Below are 22,476 nucleotides of genomic sequence, written 5' to 3' on the forward strand. Positions count from 1 at the left end.
TGAAGACGAAGAGGTAGAACAACTGAAAAACGAAGCGGACGACGATATGCTTGAAACGACGCTTGAAACTGAGTCATACGAGTCACCCGAAGAACAGACATGGGCGAAGGTACTTGTAGATGCAACCACGGACGTGTTCGTTGCAGCCATTCGTTGTGGAGCCCATACAACCCAGTTGGTTGTTCATGATGTATGCCGTGAAAAACAATTCAGAGAAACCTTGAAAGAAATTCGAAAGAAAACGAAAAAAATCCGTTCAGCAGAATACAAAGCGTTCTTCGAAGCCAACGAAGGTGCTTATCCCCCACTTCCTAACGAGACCAGATGGAACACCGACTATCGACTTATGCTAGCTTTGAAAAACGGAAAAAAGTTTTTCCGTAACTTGGGAAAACAATACACAGTACTTTTTTTTTTTTTCCTTTGGTTGGTTTTTTCCGTCGATCTTGTTTTCCGTGCTGAGCACCAATGCTACCGACGTGCCAGGAAGGCAGCTCCCACACCTGGACCCTACCTATCGACCCATCAACTCATGAACCGGGGACCAACGGCTTTACTTCCCATCCGAAGGAAGGCGTGATCAGAGATGTTATGCCTCAGAACATCCCGGCGGTGCCGACTGGGATTGAACCCAGGCCTGCTGGGGTGAGAGGTAATCACGCCTACCACTACACCACCGGCGCCGTTAATACGCAGAACTTGGTAAGTATTTGTTTCTTATACACATGTATTTTATAAAATGTTCTTTTGAATGTGAATTTTTTAATGATTTTGTTGGAAATCACTTTGAACCCCTCGCACTTCAACCCTGGAATGGTCATCATCTTTACATACAGTCCACTATCCCTTGTGGCTACAACTGCACTATATCCAGAAAAGATAGACAGGAGCTCGTTGTTTACGGCGTGGTGATCTCAGCAACATCTACCAAACACACATAGGCTATGTGGTGGTGAGTTACGATCGGCCTGCGGGAGAGGATAATCGGTCGTTATCTCTTATCGAGATCGTGGCCGAGAGATCGATCTGTTGGAGCGGGATGGAACTTGCGAACCCCAAATTCATCGCTAGTGCCTATCGATTCGCCGGTGAAAACGGTTCGATCGGGGGGAACCATACGTAGTTTTTACACTTATGATTAGAGTTAAGTAGTAGTAAAATAAATTGCAAGAAACAAGAAAGGCCCCGGAACCCTATCAAACGGGGTAATTAGGAGACCATACTAAGAGCAGAGGAGAAGCCTTATTATGATTGCGTCATCCCTATGGAGCTATAAGGGTTGGTGAAACCCCAATTTCATGTCGGCAGAGCTATCGGAACCGACAGATTTTATTTCAGATGTCTCTAAAGAGTGGGCATTTATCGAAGAGTATGCAGTGTCATTCGAGCCACTGTTCAACTGAACCATAGCCGTTCAGCAATTACAGCTTACTTTGTTTTCGCGTATCAGGATTTGACGATGCTAACCGATTCAAGTCCCATATTATATCTGCCATGGATCGCCGACAGCAAAAACTTTTTTGCAACAAAATTTTTCGTGCTGCCATTTATTTTGATCCAAGATTTAATTTCAACGGATCCAACCTGCTTTCTAATTCACAGAAAGAAGAAATCGTTGTAAGTATTGATGGTATTTAGGATCCATCTGTTTTGTCACGCGAAATAAGGGAAAATTCAACCCCCCCTCCCTGTTTTGTCTTATACCTTATACATTGCTTGTCACTCCCCCATGACGTACTAAATGGATCACCCCTTAATAGAATAGTTGATTTTAAGTCACAATCTAAAAAAAAACAGTTGAATAAATCAATCGTCTGTCAAATATAAAATGTAAATCAAAATTGAGTTTGAATTTTTCAATTTATATTTTCAGGAATTTCTTATGCAAACATTCAGTCGTATCAAACCCAGCACTCCTACATCTGTTTCAACAAGACCTTCCAATTCCAACAATGTATCGTCATCCTCCACACCGGAACAGTTTAGCTTGAATAATTATTTGACTAAAACTATTGGCGCAGGAACTCCCCAAAAAACACAGCAAACAACCCTTGAGCTGAAAATTCGCACAATTCAGTATCAACAACGGATTGATGCTGATCAAAAATTCACTGTCATTGCTTATTGGTCAACAAAAATGTATGAAGAACCACAGGTTTGGGCGCTAGCGAAAATCGTTCTTGGAGTTCCAGCAACACAATGTTCTATGGAAAGAGACTTCAACTCGTTCGGTGCTGTTTTCACTAAAACACGTCATGCAATTTGCTCAGAAAATCTTCAACACATCTTGAAAGTCAAAACGAACAGTGCTCTAGTACAACTAGCTTTATCACACATGTTTCAGAAGGACAGAAATGCCATGCTCAACAATCAATAGCTAACTCGCAAAGGGAATGCTGTGTCGAGATGATATACTTGATTTGATCCGGATTGATTTGAAAACAGCAATAGCAAATAAATATTTGCATATTTCTTTCGTTTAATCATTAAATTATCAACATCATATATAAATTCGTACTAGAAGTAAGCACACCTTATTCTTCTTCAGTTTCAGTTTGCTCTTCTTTAACATTTCGTCCAGCTGCCCCGGTTTTGAATATCCGTTTCTTACATTTCTTACTCTAAAGCTGGGTTTAGACAGGGCAAGTCAATTGATCAAGTCAGTTGAATTCAACTGACTTGAACGCCAATTGAACGTGTAAACCATGCCATTCAACTGACTTGATCAACTCACTTGAATTGAAAAAAGTTGAACCAGGCTCAACTTTTCAAGCCAATTGAATTCAACTGAGTTGATCATTTGACTTGCCTAGTCTAAACCCAGCTTAAGGTGCTCTATTGAAGCGCTCATCCTGGGTCATCTTTCCACTCTTAGCCTATCGCGTCCGTAGCTCGTTCTCCTGTCTTGTACGTGCTTGTACTCTTGCTCGAAAGTAAAACATATTACAAGCACATCATGATGCGCGCTTGTGATGGTTTTCTCAAGTATTCCTGTTGCGTATAAAGTGGTAATGATTGAAAATCGGAACAATCACAAACAAGTAAGAATCTTGCTATCGCAATATAATGATAATGACTTCGACGATGATATCGTCCTCTTTCCTCGGCTGATCATAAACGTCCGCATTGATATCTGGTCATGCTGACACTTGTCAGTTATTGAGCCCAGGTGGTGAAATTGGTGGAGAACTCCCAAGAGTTTCAATGTGCACTCAACAGATGGCACTGCGATCACATACGGGTGGTAATTATATGCCTTGTATGAGGAATTGATTAGTGGGATATCTTGTTAATTTGATATCTTTGTTTAAACACATTCTTATTATTAAACTTACAGCAATGGTAGGTGTGTTTGAGCGTACGATAGGTCAGCCAGCTGCTGCTCCTGCTGCTGAAGAGCGTGGTGCGATGTCGTGGATTTGCGATCCGTGGTTGGTCATGCGAACCGAAAAGCACACGATCGGCTGCGTTCGTTGATTCTGTGGCTGGATACGATGGTGTCGGTACACCTGGTCTGCTGGTCTAACCTCTGCGGACGGAGACCACGTGGGCTGTGGGCTTCCACTCAGTGCTGTGAGTCTATTCGTGAACCTGCGGTCTGGTTCGTAATGGAACTTTGGCTGATAGACGTTGGGGTGTGGTTATGAATTTGGGGGCCTCCTCGTGGTATTTTAAGTCCACGCCAGAACCTTGGTGACTCTTCGGGGTTGCCTAACTCACACTGGTGGTCTGGATTTACAGGCAAGCTTGCTACGGGACCCTTGTTCCGGGTCAGCTGCCCTAGCGTTTCGTGCTTAAGCAAGAATACAATGGGTCCTGGTTCGGTGAGGGAAATATCAAAGGGGGCAATAGAGAACTACTGGTTTTGGTTCCGGGATTCATAATGGTTTTATGGGTGATTAGGCCTTCTTCTTCTTCTTCTTCTTCTTCGCATTTCAAATTTATTGCATATCGCATATTAGCTTATTGCGTGCCCTCAACTTAGTTTTCTAGATGCACTTCCACAGTTATTAATTGAGAGCTTTCGATGCCTGTACCATTTTCGCATTGGTATAATTGTGTGCATGTCCAATCATACTTCTATGCCCAGGGAAGTTGAGAAATTTTCCAACCCGAAAAATTCCTAGACCGGACCGGGAATTGAACCCAGCCACCTCCAGCATGGTCTTGCTTTGTAGCTGCGCCTTTACCGACTGAACTAAGGGAGGGCCCGGGTGATTAGGCCTACCTGATTTGAATTTCTCCAATTTAGTAGTATAAATTGGGATTATAGTAACTTTTCCACTTAATTAGCTTTTAACTTCACTGTGCACAGCTTGGCATAGGAACTTCATATGAACTTTGATTTACGGTTTAGCGACTTTGCAGTCAATTTAATTGTTTATGAGAAAGTTTGAACATTCTGAGAGGTAAGCACATATCATCGGTAAGAGACGTGTGTGTGAGAAAATTTGCGAAAAAATCTAAGGGCACCGGTGGGATTCAAACCCACAATTCCCATTCAGTACACGGGTGCATTGCCAATTATACAACGGTGGACCTATATGGTCTACGGATGTATTTGGCTAATGACATTTGAGTTTCGAATCCGTTTCCCACCCTAGTCTTTTTGCGCAAGCGTTCTCTGATACACAACAATCGTCTATTATCGACGATATGTGCTTGTACTGCAACCACTCAGCATCAGTCGATGTGAACAAACACAGCTCATTTTTGTTGTACATCTTACATGCTGAAATATGTCCAGTACAGTATGAATATAACATTTGAGCTGCCGGCCTCACCTCCAACCACCGGGCCGTAGTGATGAATATCATCAATTACTTTTACTTTGATTTACGGTTTAGCGACTTTGCAGTCAATTTAATTGTTTATGGGAAAGTTTGAACATACTGAGAGGTAAGCACATATCATAATTGGCAATGCACCCGTGTACTGAATGGGAATTTTGGGTTCGAATCCCACCGGTGCCCTTAGATTTTTTCGCAAATTTTCTCACACATACGTCTCTTACCGATGATATGTGCTTACCTCTCAGTATGTTCAAACTTTCTCACTTCGTATGAACTTACGAGATGTTTCTCGCATGAGGTGTAACGTGGAAAAGAACTCCATCAGCTAATATAACCACCAGCAGAGAGTAGCCTCTCGCTTTCTGATATTCCCTTTTGAGAGATGAACTAGCCTACGGCTAAAAATCTCTAAAATAAAGAATTCTCCTCTGTGGTAATCTATTTAGCTCTTCAGCAGCTTTTCCCAAGATTATAGGTTTTCGTGTAGTATTGTGTATCAAAATGTGCTCTTAGATAAAACAGCAAAAAAGGTTATCTTCCATTTAATTTCACTCAATTAATTTTGGTATCCATGACAGGTACATATTTCGATTACAATGTGCAGTCTTCATCAGTGTCATTCCCACAAAAGAACTAATCAAAATCTAACCTCCATAAGTACTTATCCCCTAGGTAAAAATGTCCGGATCACAGGTATAAAAATGAAACTACAATGTGTAGAATTGGAACCAAAGAAACTACAATGTGTAGAATCGGATCCTACCTAACTAAAAAACCAAAGATTTAAGTAAACTAAGTATCTGTCATGAATACCAAAATTAATTAAGTGGAATTGAATGGAAGATAACCTTTCTTGCTGTTTTATTTAAAGCATTCCGCTAACAATCCAAATTCATTACTTAAATGTGCTCTTAGTTTTTCAATTTGAATCTTCTTCTTCTTCTTCTTCTTCTTCTTCTTCTTCTTCTTCTTCTTAGCACTTGCAGCAGCTTATTGCTTATCGCAGAGTAGCTTATTGCGTGCTCTCAATTTAGTGTTCTAGATGTACTTCCACAGTCATTAATTGAGAGCTTTCGATGTCTGTACCATTTTTGCATTACAATAATTGTGTGGCAAGTACGATCGTACTCTATTAAAAAAAACTCTATTCCAACCCGAAAAATTCCTAGACCGGACCGGGATTCAAACCCAGCTTGCTTTGTAGTTACACCACACATTAAAAATCTAGAAGATCATAACAGCTGAGACAATTTTATAAATTCTAATTTGTCTCATCAAAAATAAATGGAAGCACCTCTGCAAAATCGATACAAAAAACGTGGATGACGATTTCAAGCACCTGCGGTTGATAAATTATTCAGGAAATGAGACCATATTTTCCTCTTCCTATGATTCACGGCGAATATTTCCGCCCTCATCACTCTTTTGAGGAATTTCCTATTCACAGCCAGAGGCTGAAACGATCGTTTAGTTTCTATTGGAGTCAACTATATTCAAAAGTTTTCAAAATTTGGATTAGTTAAAACAATTCTATGTACTATATAAATTTTCAATCTCTTGCATGATTTCTAAGCCTTCATAAATCTTAATCATTGTTTGCATATTGGAGTAACGTTTTAAAAACATCAACATCCATTTGAAACGTACACTTTTCGATCAGTGTATTATTTCCTTATTTTTACGAAATATCTCAAAATAGTACAAACTGCTTTCGTTAAATTTTGTAGTACTACCTACTCCAAGTTTTATCTCCTACCTACTTTAATTTAAAGGCTTGTTGATTTCGTCTGAATGCATCATATTTATAAAACTGTATGAACTTTTCGTATTGTTAGACATAAATGAAACAATTTTATATCGAAAGCAGTAAAACGATCTCCACCAGTGCCAAAAACTGTCGCTTCAGTATAAATTTCGGGGCTGCACCAGCTTCTGACTGGAATTGTACATAAAATTAAATCTATGAGCACATTCGAAAAAGTTTTGTATTTTATTATTTTACAGCATGTGCAGAGCCAATGTGTATCTAGATGTGAGCATATCACATCACAATCATCTCCATCTATCCTACCGATGCTAAGAGTTTTCGGAATCATTTCCTAACTCCGGGACCGATGCCATTCGGGGCATTTTACTTACCTCTTCCACTCCTCCTTCAGTTGCTCACACACAACGTGCGCCATTTCTGATACCTAGTCGTTGCGCGTCGTACACGTCAGACCAGTCCGAAAAAGGACGAGAAAAAACGATGAAATGTGCGGATCCTTGAAGACGTGCACAGCTACGGGAGCGTCGGTCGTCGTCATCAGAGCCCCACCAGTACCTACCTACCTACGTGTAGCTCAGCAACAGCAGCAGTCACATCGTGATGAGGAAACGGATCCACCGGTAGCAATAAGAAATAAGCAGCCAACGAACAAAAAAGAAAAACTGCATTCGCACACACAGACGGACGAACGGACGGACGGACGGACGAAATACGCTACCGCTCTGCGCCGAGATGCAACTTTCGAAGTAGAAATTGGCGATATCCATCCATCCTTTTCTCCGCTGTTCGGTCCACGACGCCGACGACGACGACGGTCGTGACGTCTTCTCACGAGCTGAAGCGTGATATTGCTGCGCTGGTGCATGTAGCAATAGCATCACCAAAATGGAAGCGTCCTGATTCGTCCTGGTCGTTTCTCGTCGTCGACGTGTTTCCTGATGTTGGCAAGAAGGATATTTATGCAGAACTTTATCCGCATTTCACCATCATAGCTCGCTCATGTACACCCGTCCGTTCGTCAGAGTGTTTCCTTTATCCTGTACCTAGAGCAAAGGCGGAATGTGGCGCAGAGCGGAGTAAACTTTTTGCGAAAAACGAAACCACCCCTTTCCACCGAGTATCTCCGTTTCTTCCCAGCTTCCATCAACATCATCTCTCAATGGCGGTGATTTGGTCTGATGCCATTCGGTTGGCGTTGGAACTGCGCTACTGCTTCCTAGCACCAGTAGGTACATTCGTCCAGATGTATTTGTGCACCGCTTCAGTCTCTGTCTTGCTTGCTCCAACTGGAAATATAGCATTCGATCGCAAATACATGTAACCATTAAGAAATATGTTAAAAGTTTAAGAAAGATTTATTTTCACCCCGTCTGTCGGTCGTCCGGCGTCGCCTGAATCATTTTCCACTGCACCAGCTCAGCTAATCTGGTGCTTTGCGTCCGTCCCGGTTTTGAGACATTCCCGGTCTTTGGCAATGTCAAAGTTTGGAAAGCTTGTGATGCAGCTATTTTGAAATGCTTGTCGGAAATGTCATTGCGAGCGGTAAGGTATTTTACTGGCCGTAGAATTGAAACTGCTCACTGGTAGTTTTGAACGAAATTCGACTGTGTGTGTGTGTGTGCTACCGTGAAACACCATGCGTTACCACTGTTTGGTTTAAATCGATGAAGATGTCCAAGGTATGGTACCTACATAGTTCGTGTAAATATTTTAGTAGTCATTTTTCTAAGCAGGAATGGATGTATGCATTATAACCAACAATCAATACGAAACTAACGGTTTTAAATTGGCTCACTACTTGACTAGCCTATTGGTCCCAAGCAAACGATTAACGTACCCCATTATAGTCACAATGTTTGTTTTGATTCGCTGTGAAAGTTTGACAGATAAAATGAGGGGTTAGTGGATTTTCATATGTTTCGAGGGGTGCATCGATTAGCTTAGGACCGAAGAGAGTACCAGAGCTGAGCCAAAAAGTTGAGCTCGTTTCTTCGGAACCTTCTAGTCTTAAAGTTACTTCTATGGTTCTATCTCTTTCACTCTCCTCAAAACTGAAATGCATAAAAAAATTACAAAATGATACACTCTTTGCACACTGTCAAAGATCATTGCACACAACATTAACTTTGTTCAAATCAAAACAAAAATACTAGCCCATCTGGTGGCTGATGGCACAAGCTTCTAAGAAAATTATATTACAGTGAAATGTGGTTCACTGTAATATAATTTTCTTAGAAGCTTGTGCCAGCCACCAGATGGACTAGTATTGTTGTTTTGATTTGAACAAAGTTAATTTTGTGTGCAATGATCTTTGACAGTGTGCAAAGAGTATATCATTTTAATTGATTTCTTCGCCAGTTAGTCGTCTGTCACTTCGTAGGTGAACCCACTAGGCAGACTCCGCCAGCTGTCAAGAGAGTCCCGGTTACACCCTTTTGCGATTTGTGCAGTCAAGCATCGATGTCAATCATACAAGGTCTGGAACAACAGGCAGCTTGCTGGTGTTAGAAGCAAAAATGTTGTAAACATTGCTGAGCAAGCGAATGACGCTGTCATGGCAGCACAACATTCCATACTGCGAATGGCAGACGTGTCGTACGAGGAAACAGCTGTTTCGTGTAGAAAGATAAACATTGCGATGAAATACGAACACCACTAAACATTTCCATAGTACACTAATACCAATTGGCGAATCAAAGGAAAGCCAACACTGGTTATGCGACACCTAGTTTTAAGATCTGCAGTTACAAAAATGATGATGTACTAAAAAATGTCATGCAATATGACAGATATTAAAACGTCATTACCATTTTCACCGACTCGCCATCTGTGAGTCAATCGTCACTTTGATTCTTCAATAAGCCGGTTGGGCCAGACTTTGTATAATTGACATCGATCGAGGATAAGTGACAGTGTTTTAACTGTCAGGGAAAGAACTGTCAAGAATAATGATTGGAACGGAAGAAAAGAGAGGCTGAAAATTGTAAAAAAAGTAGATTAGTTGTGAAAAGGAGGAGGATTTTACAAACTGTAAAATTATGAAATTTAATGATAATTAAGGTTCATTCCTGGTTGAATATATAAACACTATTGTATCGAAAAGGTAAGTAGTGGGAAGTAGTGGAAGAAAGTTAACCTATAGAATCCGTGGAAATTCCAAAATTATTTGTTATAAAAATTAACGCAAATAATGAAATTCCAGCTTTGAAGCTGCGCCAATTGGACTTCTGGTAAAGAGATGTTTTTTGACCACGATACCGAGATACTTCCCCTCGACACTGGTCCTTTAGGTGGATCACTTTGGAAGTCAACTAAGAACGGTCTTCACTCAACTTTCACTCAACTGGCTGTTCGTTCATTCTACAACCTAACTTCTAAGCTAACTTACTGAGGTCAGCTGGGAACAGTTAATGTTGCCACGATGTCATCCGTTTAATTGTCACGTACCATGATTCGGGTTACACTCGATGATGATGAAGTTGTAAGCGTGCTGAGTTGGCTGGAATCCCAACAAAAAATTTGAGTCGATCAACAACTGGAAAAGCAATTTTTTAGTTGAAGAAGCTTGTTTTTTCCTGAATAAGCTCTAATTCAACATTCAATGTTTGTTAGATGGTGGCTCGCCTGGCGCAGGCACTGCGTGGGAACGACGATGATGTTGGTTGTTAGAATTGTTGAGCTGGCTGGTTAGATGGCTTACCTACCGTGGGAACCACGATGTAAGATGTATGAGCTGACTGCCAGGATGGTACATACATAACTGTATGTTTCTTGTAGTTGAGTGGTGCATGAGAAAGATTTTCAATAACAATTATATAGAATTATTTATAGATAAAAGTGTGATGCGGCAGCTAAAACTGCTACACTACTGTACTAGGCAAAGGTTTTTTTTTTTGTTATTTAACTATATTCGGGATCTAAATAATAACAACCGTTGCTACAAAAATCTGGGGAACAAAATCGCCATTGGTGAAATCCTTTAAATTTCATTGTATATGCAATGAAGATATCGCTTTAAAAATCCAATGATACATGGAAAAATATGCGTTTTATATGATTTTGCAATAGCGCAATTTCAATGGTTTTTACGTGTCATTTTAGTTCCGTGCACATCTTTACTGTCTAAGATACTGGGAGACAAGACGCGTATGCGCCAAAAACCAGAGCAGTCCAAGCCAAATAGCAAAACAAAAACATTTTTTTTTTGTTTTATCGTTCAGAATTCCATGAAACTATGCATAGGAAGATCAAAAAAGAGCTCGGTTACCTAGTGGAAAACGGTTTTGCTTACTGATCAGAAGATGGTGGGTATTGAACCCAAGCTTCTCGGGTTAGGACATCAATTCAGCTTATCGTTTACCAGCTGCAATCCCAACCCTCTTACCCGATACCCCAGTGATTCCTCGTGGAAGTGCAGAGGTGTTCTCGGCTTCCATCAAAGCGAGTTTCACGTCAACACATTCCTACCCATACCTTTCTTGACCTGTGTTCGGGCGCGGCCGGACATTGAGGATGATTTCTAGTCCCAAGCATCGTTTATTGGTTCTCTGTGTAATTACAACTGAACTGTCAATAACAGAGTAGCAACCGTGGGCGGTCAATCATGCTCATGCTCAGAATTCCATGAAACTATGCATAATTGCTTAGTTTTCAAAATGTCGTATTCAATATTTTTCAATAAATTTTAGCACGAAAAAGGCTCATCTAATCGAAATGAAGTCGTTGTAGGAAGCTGGATTCCTTATAAAAAAAACCTGGAAAAATCACAAATCCGTAAAAAAAAAATATACTGTTAAAAACTTAATTAACAAAAAAAAAGCACATTATTAAGTTTCTTAAAACTTATGCTTAACTTTCAGCTTAACAAACAAACTAGTTCTTCTAAAATGAACACAATGGACACTTAAAAAATAACAAAAAAATCGTAGAACATAAACATTTAGCAACATTTTTGAACTTTTTTGAACTTTGTTTACGCTAAATATATGGGATTAGTGCATAGGAAACGATTTTTTGGAATAAGAAACATGTTTTCAAATTATTTGGGGAAACATTTACAATTTTTTTTACTAATAATTGATGTTCTACGATTTTGATCAATTTCAAAGTGTCCATGGCGTCTATTTCAGAAAAGTTAGCATTGTTTAAAAGCAGTCAAATAAACAAAATTCTTTAATTAATTCAAATTCTTAAAAATGCTCTTTTTTGTTATTATAGTTTTAAACTTTTTTTTATTGACGAAAATTTGTGATTTTTTCTCAGTGTATATTTTTGTCTGAAATGGAAAATCAGTGTCGTACAATTTTGTTTCGAACGTCATTTTGATTTGATCAGCCGTTTTCGTAAAAGTTTATTGAAAAATATCGAATAGGCTATTTTGAAAAATTAGACTTGAGTAAAAATGACCGAATTCCACTAGGAATGTGGTTTATTACCCCTAGCGAACAATTAAGCAAAGTTCCATGGAATAAGGAGAGGGAAAAATAAAATCGATCCGTGGAACTGCTCACCACTGCTGTGCAGTAAGTCAGCAAGTTTAATAGGGAATTCGTTTATTATTCAGTTCCAACCTGGATCGGGTATCAAGATTGGGTCTGCTTGTTTTCTGACAAACGTCAGTTTGATCGTTTGTTTTTAAAACCCAGCTCAGGTTGAGGTTCGCACTGAGAAAAAGTTCGGTTCTCAAAGCTAAATACTCAACTAAATCAAACACTGCCAACACTGCCTTCCATTTGGGAACGTCCCCCGAAAACTACACACTCATACACAGTGCACATAAAAAACACCAAAACGCCAACGCGCATCTGAAAAGCAAGATGTGATGTGATGTGATCCGCTTCCGCTTGGTTCAGCGTTTTCGCTCTCTCGTTTCAACTGCCACGGTGACTGCTGCTAAACGGATCCTTCACAGGAAAATTCCACGATTGGAGCTTCGTTGTCCCACTTTGCTGCAGGATACCCATCAGGAAAGAAGTCAGCGGGAAAAGGGAAATTGAAAGCAAGAAACGCAACCTAACAAGCGACCGGAGCGGAGAATATTCACTCGCTCAGGCTGGTTGGTCGATTGGTGGTGATGAGAAAAACGCCTTGACGAAACATAACCCCACACTGACTGACTGACTGACTGGCTAACGGACCGAGCGGGTTGGGAAAGGAAAGCATTCCACCCACCGTACCTACCGCGCTGAGCCGGTGGGATGTGCATACACACATCGACAGCAGACAACACAGTCAAAGATGAGCGCAGCAAACTAAGCGACAGGCGGACAAAATAAACGGAGCAAAAAAGGACCTACCTAAACTCGACACGGTCGATCAGACTGACTCAAAATTGAGTGGACTCAATTTCACCGTGGTAAACCAGGAATAACTTCTCGAATATGAGGAAACTCCATGCAAATTTAACCCACCCTTGAAGTATTCTAATAGCCTGAGTGAAATTTCTCATATTCGAGTAGATTTTCCTGGAAAAGTCCGGAAAATTCAACTCACTTTTGACGAAATTGAGTCGGTCTGATTGTCCGTGCAAAGGAGACGCTTGATGCTTTTGGTATTTGCTTCTTTTTGTTCTTCGTAGCTGTTGTGGGGAAATGAGTGAGCTCGCGCGCGCTGAAGAGCTGAGGCGCAGTTGAGCGTAATAATATAATACCCCCGTCGTATTTATTAATGATGGAGAGAAGAAAAGCTGAAGGAAAGTATTCAGAATTAAAGGGAGCCTTGAGAGATGGTTTTAATGGTCGGATGTTGGCAGGCAGACACAAGTAGACGGAACGGGGAAAGGGAGTGGGGTTGGAAATATAGCACTGCAGAGTTGTTTTTCTGCGTTTCTTATGTCGCTGCTCCGGGATCGTAATTTCTGAGACTTTTTGATGAGCCGGAGAAGGTCTCGGTTCGTTTGGGTTGGGAGTTTTTGAGGCAAGCTTTATTTTTGCTGGGTGGGTGACAAGATCTCTCCAACGGGTTATGTTATGGTTGACGAAAGTTTTATCTGCATTTTAGTAGGACGAGCGTTCCAGCTTTTGGCATTAGTTTTATAATTGCAAGTCTTGTTTTCAGGGCTTCTTCAGAGTATCTTATATGCATTTCAATATAACGAGAAAGCAAAAACAGTCATAACTAGAAGATTTTTCCTGGGCACGAACCCGTCATAGTGGTTAGCATTTGATTGCTTCTACTCACTTCGCTATGAAAAATGTGTTATGAGTGTGGGTGTGAGTGTTAGTGTATATAGTACAATTCACATTTCACTTAGCAATTGTATCCTTTGCTCGTTTTCTTTTCGCCTGGTTCATCATCTGCTTGCTAATTGCATTTCATCTCTTGTTTTAATTTATTCTTCTCTATCAATTTCACCTTTACTTCTTGTGTATTTTAATCATCTTCTTTCTTCATCAATTTCGTTTTCTCCTGTGACAAGTCACTCCGTTCGTTCACTCAGTCCAGTATTCTTTCCACAAATGGGGATTTATATACGTTTATAGAGGAAAAATCATAAATAAAACCTTATAGCTAGATAGGGACTTAAATAAATAATAAAATCCATGCAAATAAATAAATGCTTAAAGTAGGTATCATGCAAAATTAATCTAGAAGGCAAAAGACGGCTAACGATTAAATAAAACAAAACACAACGCACATTGAAGGTATTGTACACAGCCTCAACAACACGACACACCCACAGTACACCCCTAAACGTTGGTAATTATGGTAGCAGTACTGCCTGATGGGTGGATGCTACCTACAACAACGAATGAAAATGGCCTATTCGCCGGTTCTCAAGGATTGCAACTTTGGAGGCTCGGTCACTTGCTTGAGCACCAGAAAAACATCCAGACCTTAGCTATCGAAGAAAACCATACCAAGTGAAATTCTATGACTAACGATCGACTGCCATATTTGAATAAAACGGTAAGCGACACCGTCATTAAGTGGACGAAGCCACACAACAACACGTGTCGGCTTGGAACCATCTACGTCCCGGGGAACCAGACAAGTGCAATCTGCACAATAAGCCGTTCGACGTACACGGCGCAATCACCATCCCACCAGATTCGGAGAAGCCAGATCCGCGTAATCGACGCGAACGGCGCAATCAGGGCTTTCGGCACGATTGGTGTGAACGACAAGGAAGGAGACAAAAGTTCGTAGCATCCTACCAAGCACGGAGTCCTCGTGCCAGCCGTCACCGACACCGCACACAAACTAAAATCGCGAGTAATATTCTTTATAGGAAAATATAGGGCTGTTAGGGACCGTTAGGGCCAAAATAGCAATAAATCGCCGTCCATAAGCAAATTATGTGTCTTGATTTTTCCTCTAATTTCGCAAACCTCGGTGGAAAGAAGCCGACCCATAGTGTGGTTAGAGTCACTTGTGGGCTGAGCGGGCGTAACAAAAGGGATTGTTACACTCCGTAGCATTCGTTTCTTGCTATCCGCCATATTTTTTCGGTTTGCTCCGCCACATCCAATTGCGGTTCCGCTTCACTTCGTCTGCATCCTCATACTTCTCTTCTCATCTTCTTGTATTTCTTCAATTTCACATCTCCTTCGTAATTTTCTTGCTTCGCCGTGAATCCGCGTCTTGTTCTTTCTTTCTCCGATAATTCATCTGGTTCACCTTCTTTATCCGCATCTTAACCTTTTTTCACTATCTTCATTCATTTTCGCATATTTTCATTTTCCATTAATTTTCTTTTGTTCTGTCTCCTTCTATTTTCACGCTGACTTCTTGTGTTTCCTTTTTCATTATCTTCTCAATTTCTGCATTTTCTTTTGCCCCCTTCGTGGCCAGCTTCCAACCCGTTATCTTCTCTATCTTCTTCCGTCTTCTTCATCTCTTTTCATCCATTCTGTCTTCTTCTGTTTCCCCTTCATAATTTTATCACTTCCTGTTTTTCCTTTAGATTCTTCGAGATGTATTGGCTTCCTGCAGAAACTTCAACAACCGCTTTTCCTTGGCATCGTCATTTCATAACGCCGCATGTAGGCTGGTTGAATCAATTTCGTGTTTCATTCTGGCTGCTTCAAATTTTCTGCAGTGCAGGATCACGTGGTGGACATCCAGGACCATCCCGAAGCATTCGCATACCGGCGGTGATGATTTCTTCAAAAGAAACTCGTGAGGCCATACAAGGCTATGGCCGATGCGCAGCAGAGTGAACACTGGCACACAAGGTTGCAAATACTCATTTCAGCTAAAACAATGTTTTTTTTTAATTATGAAATAATTAGATGCTATGATCATATTTTGAATATGTAAGATACAAGAAGAGGTTGCAAAGAATGTGTTTGGCATATTAAACCTGTTTATTTCACTTCATGAGAGTCACAATCAGCGATATTTCACACACTCACTCACTCACTCACTCAGCGATCAGCAAATCGCTGATTGTGACTCATAGAAAGCAAAATTTACGAGTTTTATGTTTCAAACGCATACTGTGTAACCTCTTCTTGTAAGTTACAAGTAAAATATGTCATCATACCATCTTTTGATTTTATTATTCCGAAAAACATTATTTTAGCTGAAATCAGTATTTACACCCTGCTCGCACACTCGCTCGTGTTTAAACCTATCAATTTCGCTTTCATACCCGAGCAGGAACGAATATCTCGATACCTTAAATTGACCTAACATAAGAGGTAAAATACAAAAAAAAAAAATGTTCCCACAATACCTTTCTAATACCAAATTATGGTAATGCAATAGCAAAACAATACCACACAGGTATTCTTTTGATATCAAAACATTTTTTTTGTTATTAGCAAAGTATTTTGCATGAGATTTTTCGGTGTTATTCTTTAGTATTTTACCTCCTATGTCAGGCAAATCAACACCAAATTTTGGTATCAGGAACAGAATCAGATATTCATACGTTATTTTCTCTTGCTCGGGTAGAGTTACAATAACCCGAGAAGGAATCGATACCCGAGCAGGAACGAATATCTCGATACCTTAAATTGGTATGGATAAGCCTGACATAAGAGGTAAAATACCAAAAAAATGTTCCCACAATACCATTCCAATACCAAATTATGATAATGCAATAACAAAACAATACCACCCAGGTATTCTTTTGATATCCAAATATCAATTTTTGGTATTTACAAAGTATTTTCCATGTAATTTTTTGGTATTAATTTTTGGTATTTTACCTCTTATGTCATGCTTGGTCAATAACAAATTTTGGTATCAGATCAGAATGAGGTATTCATTAGTTATTTTCTCCTACTCGGGTAGCTAATCGATAACAAATGAATATCTTAATGTGGTATGATACCAGATTTCGGTATGCTTGTGGTATAAAACCTTGCTTTGATATTATTCAGTTATCGAAATATTTTGTAAAATATCAAATGAATACCAAAATAACAAATTGTGATCTTTCAGTTTTTAGACAATAACACCTTAAAGAGTTATTGAATTGGTATTAGAAGACCTTCAAAATAACAAACTATGGTATTCTGGTATCAAAACCCGAGTAGGAGAAAATAACTAATACATACCTTATACTGACCTAATACCAAAATTTGGTATTGACCAGAATGACATAAGAGATAAAATACCGTAGAATAATACCAAAAAAAATAAATGCAAAATACTTTGTCAATAACAAAAACTGATATTTGGATACCAAAAGAATACCTGTATGGTATTGTTTTGGTATTGCATTGTCATGAGTTGGTATTGGAATGGTATTGTGGGAACATGTTTTTGGTATTATTTTTTTTTGGTATTTTACCTCTTATGTCATGCTCATCCATACCGCTTTAAGGTATCGAGATATTCGTTCCTGCCCGGGAAAAAGCGTCTGTTATCCGTCTGTTATTGTAATAACTAAATTATTTATTAGCTCTTTATTCTTTAAACATTTTTGAGGTATTCTTTTTGGTATTTTACCTCTTATGTCAGCCTCACTAATACCGTATTTAGGTTGCCAGTTGAGCTATTTTCATATCTGAATTTTGTTTTCTTGCTCGGGAAGCGATTTTATGATTTGTGAGCGTTCACTCGGAATGATCGCTCACGACACGCAAAAAAACCGTTCCGATATTCGTGACCGACAAGCTAAACTACTAGTTCTTTTGAATTCATGACTTAGTTTCCATAAACGTGATAGAGTAAATCGAATATTCATGAATTTAATCTCAAATCCGTGAACTTACTCCACTTCGTCGAGAATAGTGTGTTGCTTATTAGTGCATTTAGCTGAGCCGTATCGTCAACGTGGAGTTAAGCTGGCTGAGATCCTCGAAGGAAACGGATAAAGTTGTGGTGAAAACTTTGGAGATTGCCCCAGAGGCGTTGGGTATGTTTTCCTCTACTACGGACCCTAGAAATAGCAATGGGGATGCATGAGATGCAGATGAGCAAGCACCAAAACGGCTAGCACCGATGGGGATGTGATCAGTGCTTGTTGCTTGTTATGATGACAATGAAGGGGGTGGTAGCTACGAAGATCCGCTGAATTGATGAGCTGAGAGTGTGTCCACTCCATCAGCTGTACAGATGCCTGCTGCCAATTTGGGGTAGGGGTGAAATCTGCATTGTTCGTTTGTTCCTGCCAAGTGTTCAGACACTTTCAATTCAATCAAAATATTGAAAATTATTTTGATGTTGACGTTTTACAGTCCATGAACCATGTTCCCGTTTTCGAGAACAGTTTCACGATATTAAGCACAACTCATGAACTTGAATCACGTTTATCAGAACTAGATCATGATTTTCAGAATAGAGTTCACGTTTATAGGACTTGTGTTGCCTTTGTTGGTATTCGGTGTAACGTACCGCAGGCGTTACGTTTATTTTGCGGATCAATGTTCATGATTTTATGATTTTTATTCATTGTGTACTTTCGTAAACGAAAAAATTACTTGATCCGAAAATCGTGACTTGAGATTTACTAATTTCAGAACGGATTCTTTCCCGTGTGGTGGTGTTAGTTGCGTTCATGATGTCCCGATATCCGTTGATTTGTTGAGATGAAAGTGTGTTCAATCCATCTGCTGGACAGATGCCAGTTTCCAGTTTACTAGAACTAGATCAAGGTTTTCAGAATAGAGTTACATTTCTATTACTTTTGTTGCCTTTGTTGGTGCCCGTTTTGTTTATTTGCAGGCGTTACGTTTTTTATGCGGAACAATGTTCACGATTCCCTGATTTCAATTCATGGTGAAATTTCGTAAGCAAAACATTTACTTGATCCGAAATTCGTGATTAAAAGTTAACGAATTTCGGAACGGATTTTTTCCCATGCAACAAAATCATAAAATGCGGTGGATAAAATTGATATACATAATAAATAAAAGAAGCCCTAATACACTTCCCTCAGGCATGGTGATTCCCCACTGCAATAGAAACATAATTATTAAAAACACTCCATTGTGTTCTGTCACACAAATACTTCTCAATCCATTTATATGTAGAACCCGAAATATCAAACCGTTATATTGTGCATAATAACATCTAACCATCTTCGAATTAGCGGACGATGGTTTACAATAGATTGGAAATATATTTTTGTATTATGTTGGACATCACCTACAACCCTGGAATGGTCATCATCTTTACATACAGTCCACTATTCCTTGTGTCGTTGGCTACAACTGCACTATATCTAGAACAGATAGGCAGGAGCTCGTTGTTTACGGCGTGGTGATCTCAGCAACATCTACCAAACACACTTAGGCTATGTGGTGGTGAGTTACGATCGGCCTGCGGGAGAGGATAATCGGCCGTTATCTCTTATCGAAATCGTGGCCGAGAGATCGATCTGTTGGAGCGGGATGGTACTTGTGAACCTCAAATTCATCGCACGTCAGCTCAACCTGATGGTCGCGGGGAGATGTAGCGAGTGGCTATCGATTAGCCGGTGAAAACGGTTCGATCGGGGGAACCATACGTAGTTTTTACACTTATGATTAGAGTTAAGTAGTAGTAAATAAATGTTAGTCTAATCGTTAATAAATGTGTTTCGCGTAATGTGTATTTAACCGTACGACACGTGTACTTAGTGCAATAAACGAGAAAGACCCCGGAACCCTATTAAACGGGGTAATTAGGATACCATACTCAAACTGCAGAGGAGAAGCCTGATTATAAATGCGTCATCCCTATGGAGCCATAAAGGTTGGTGAAACCCCAATTTCATGTCGGCAGAGCTATCGAAGCCGACATATTATTTAGATGTTTGGTTCAATAAATCAGTAATAAATATAAGTTTTCATATGATTTATAAAATTTTACATAACGTAAGAGTGATACAATTGGAATGCAAAAAAAAAAGCCAACCATGATAAAACTGAAACTCCACTGTAGTTTGAATACTGCCCATAAGTGGTATCCTTATTAGTACCGAAAATCAAGTATCAAGGAATCCTGAAAAAAGAATACCGGCTATAGCTCCTTCCGCAAATAACGGTACCTCTCTGTACTATGATGCATGCGATCAATCAACTCCATTGCAAAAAGCTGCCAAACCTCAAATATTCTCATCCAAAGAGTAATTTTTTGACCTTTTCAGACCCATTCACGTGCTACTCAAACACAATTTACCTCCACGTACCCAAACCCTAGCCAATCTTCGCTTGTTTCTCCCCGTCCGCGTCCGTCACGTCATCGTCCCGTCGAGGACCACGGGATTCAATCTCCTCCTGCTTGTTGGCGAGGTTTTCCTTTCGTTTGTCGACAATTTCTTAGAGCTCGAGTTCTTTCAAGGTGGATGAGGAGAAAACCAGCCCGGGGGTGGTGGGGGTGAAAAATTATAGCGCAGTGCCGCAGAAGAGCCTTTCATCAGTCAGTTTGAATGCTGGGCTGGGAAATAGCGATAGCACGCGGGATTGCGTGGGATATGTACAATTTATACATATAGAAATATATAGCCGGTTGTGCCGTTTTTCCTCCGTTGCGTTGCTTTGGTTGGTTGGTTGGTTGGGCGGAAGAACAGCGGAGACGTCGTCAGTCGGAATCGCTGGGGCTTAGGGATTTGGTTTAGCTGCTTTTGCTTCTGCTACTCGAAGCACCGTCGACGAGACTGACGAAGATGGTTCAGCTGGCTCGTTTTTGCTGTATCTGCGCCCAGTCAGTGAGGGGGAGATGAAAAGTTATTGGAAGAGATCCTGATACGTCTGAGAACAGAGCTCACCGCCAGCATGAAGCATTGTGGGAGGAAATGGGATGGATTGCAAGGAACGCGAAGGAATGAGGCATCTTGATGCCTAGGCTTAGAGAAAGCAATGCCGGGGTAAGAGAGCAGCACATGGTTGGTTCGCTGGCTGTCCGGGGTGGGGACGATTTACGATTATAACCAAAGTTTCCTTTCCTTCATTTTGATTTGATTTGAATTCGACAATAAGGCTTCAAAAAATATATTTCACGTCAAAAATTGCCCGGAGCGTTTTTCTGCGTGAACGTAAGAAAGGATCGTAGAAGTGGAAAATATAGCAAAGGGATGTTTTTCGTGCTTTCTCGGTTCGCTGACTGTGAGTGGCTGAATTTCGTCGTTGCGTTGCGTTGGGATGGATGCTGTTTGCCGCTACTGTTAGGGACGAGGGTTGTTGTATGTTTTGCTACCGCTTACCCGACCCTGTTAATGATGATGATGCTTGAATTGGAGTTAGCCGCCTGGAGGAAATTGAACACCGGCTCGGTGAAGCATAAATTCTTACGGCCCTGCGGGGTCTTTTCCTCTTTTGTTCTTATTGGTTTGGTCGTAAATTTCAAACGCAAAGCTAATTTCGGGCTTGGTATGATTTTCATATTTATTTTTACGTTCGTGCTCGTTTCTCTTCCGGTGTGGCGGTGGTGGGTGTCGGTCGTCTGGTTTATCGGCGGATATTCTCTGACTTTTCGCGCCTCCGAGAGACGCGTCCGTGGCCATCATTAGGTTGAGTGAAAGTTTGTGAAGCTTTATGGGGGAAAAATGGACCGTGCTTTGTGGTAGGGCGCAGGGGGGAAGATTGGCTTTGATTAGTTCTGCTCGGTTCGTCGAAGCAAGTAAATTGTAATTGATTGGAAGATTAACGATAATTATTTTGATTGCTGGATCGATGAAGGAGAGTGGAGAGTTTGAGCAGGAGTTATGAGGAGGTGCAATCTTTGGCATGGCAGGGGCAATGTGTTAGAATGACTAGAACTGAGAGTACAGGTTATTGTATTGAGGATCTATAATGTTTTGTTATTATGTTTGGGTTATGGTTTCAGATTTTATTTGCTGTCAGGGACAGATTTAGAAGAAGAGGTTGGATAGATAAGTAAAATTACTTTCAGTAATAGAAAGCTAGTTGAAAATTTCAACTATTTCAACTATTTTATAGCGTTGTGGAGGGCATCTTTGGACATATTCTATGTGCTATATAATTTCATCTTGATTTAATTTATTTTTTTATTGTCGCCGATAGAAATTTGCACGATAAATCCCCCTTCTTCCATCGTATGAAAATGGATGGAAAACTAGATGTCAGAAAAAAATCCTTTACTGCAGACAACTCTTGTCGTCAAACACTGAATATACCGTTTTACGATACGCTTATTTAATGATTTTTTAATTCATAGTTGACCTTTGACAGAAAGGAGCTAGCTTATCACAGTGAGGAACAACATCAATAATACCAAGTCCGTATTGTGCTCTCTTGTCGTGCAGATGTATTTGCTTTTTGCTGAAGAAAGTGTTACTGCTACCTAAAGCTACAACAAATTTAAACAACACTTTTCAGTGATCAACCTGAAAAATTTCTACCTTGTATGACTCTTATTCCTCTTCGATCCTAATTTGGACCCTACCCGAAGTAATTCTGCTTGGATATCGATTTGAAAATTCGTCTTCGATCCTTCGGATTTTTATAGTAATCTGCTTGGATTTGGAGAAACTTGGTTCTGCCACCATGGCGGCTAAGCACAAAAGAAAAGGGCAAT

The 22,476-nt window shown here is 40.2% G+C and overlaps 1 pseudogene; it reads left to right on the forward strand.

The window, feature by feature from the left end:
• The first annotated feature begins 99 nt into the window (after window positions 1-99).
• LOC135701727 (uncharacterized) lies at window positions 100-2,377 on the forward strand (annotated as a pseudogene).
• Window positions 2,378-22,476: the final 20,099 nt, after the last annotated feature.

The sequence above is a fragment of the Ochlerotatus camptorhynchus genome, unplaced genomic scaffold (genome assembly GCF_037179485.1).
Source record: "Ochlerotatus camptorhynchus isolate MF236.1 unplaced genomic scaffold, CSIRO-AGI_Acam_v1.1 ptg000015l, whole genome shotgun sequence".
Lineage (NCBI taxonomy): Eukaryota > Metazoa > Arthropoda > Insecta > Diptera > Culicidae > Ochlerotatus > Ochlerotatus camptorhynchus.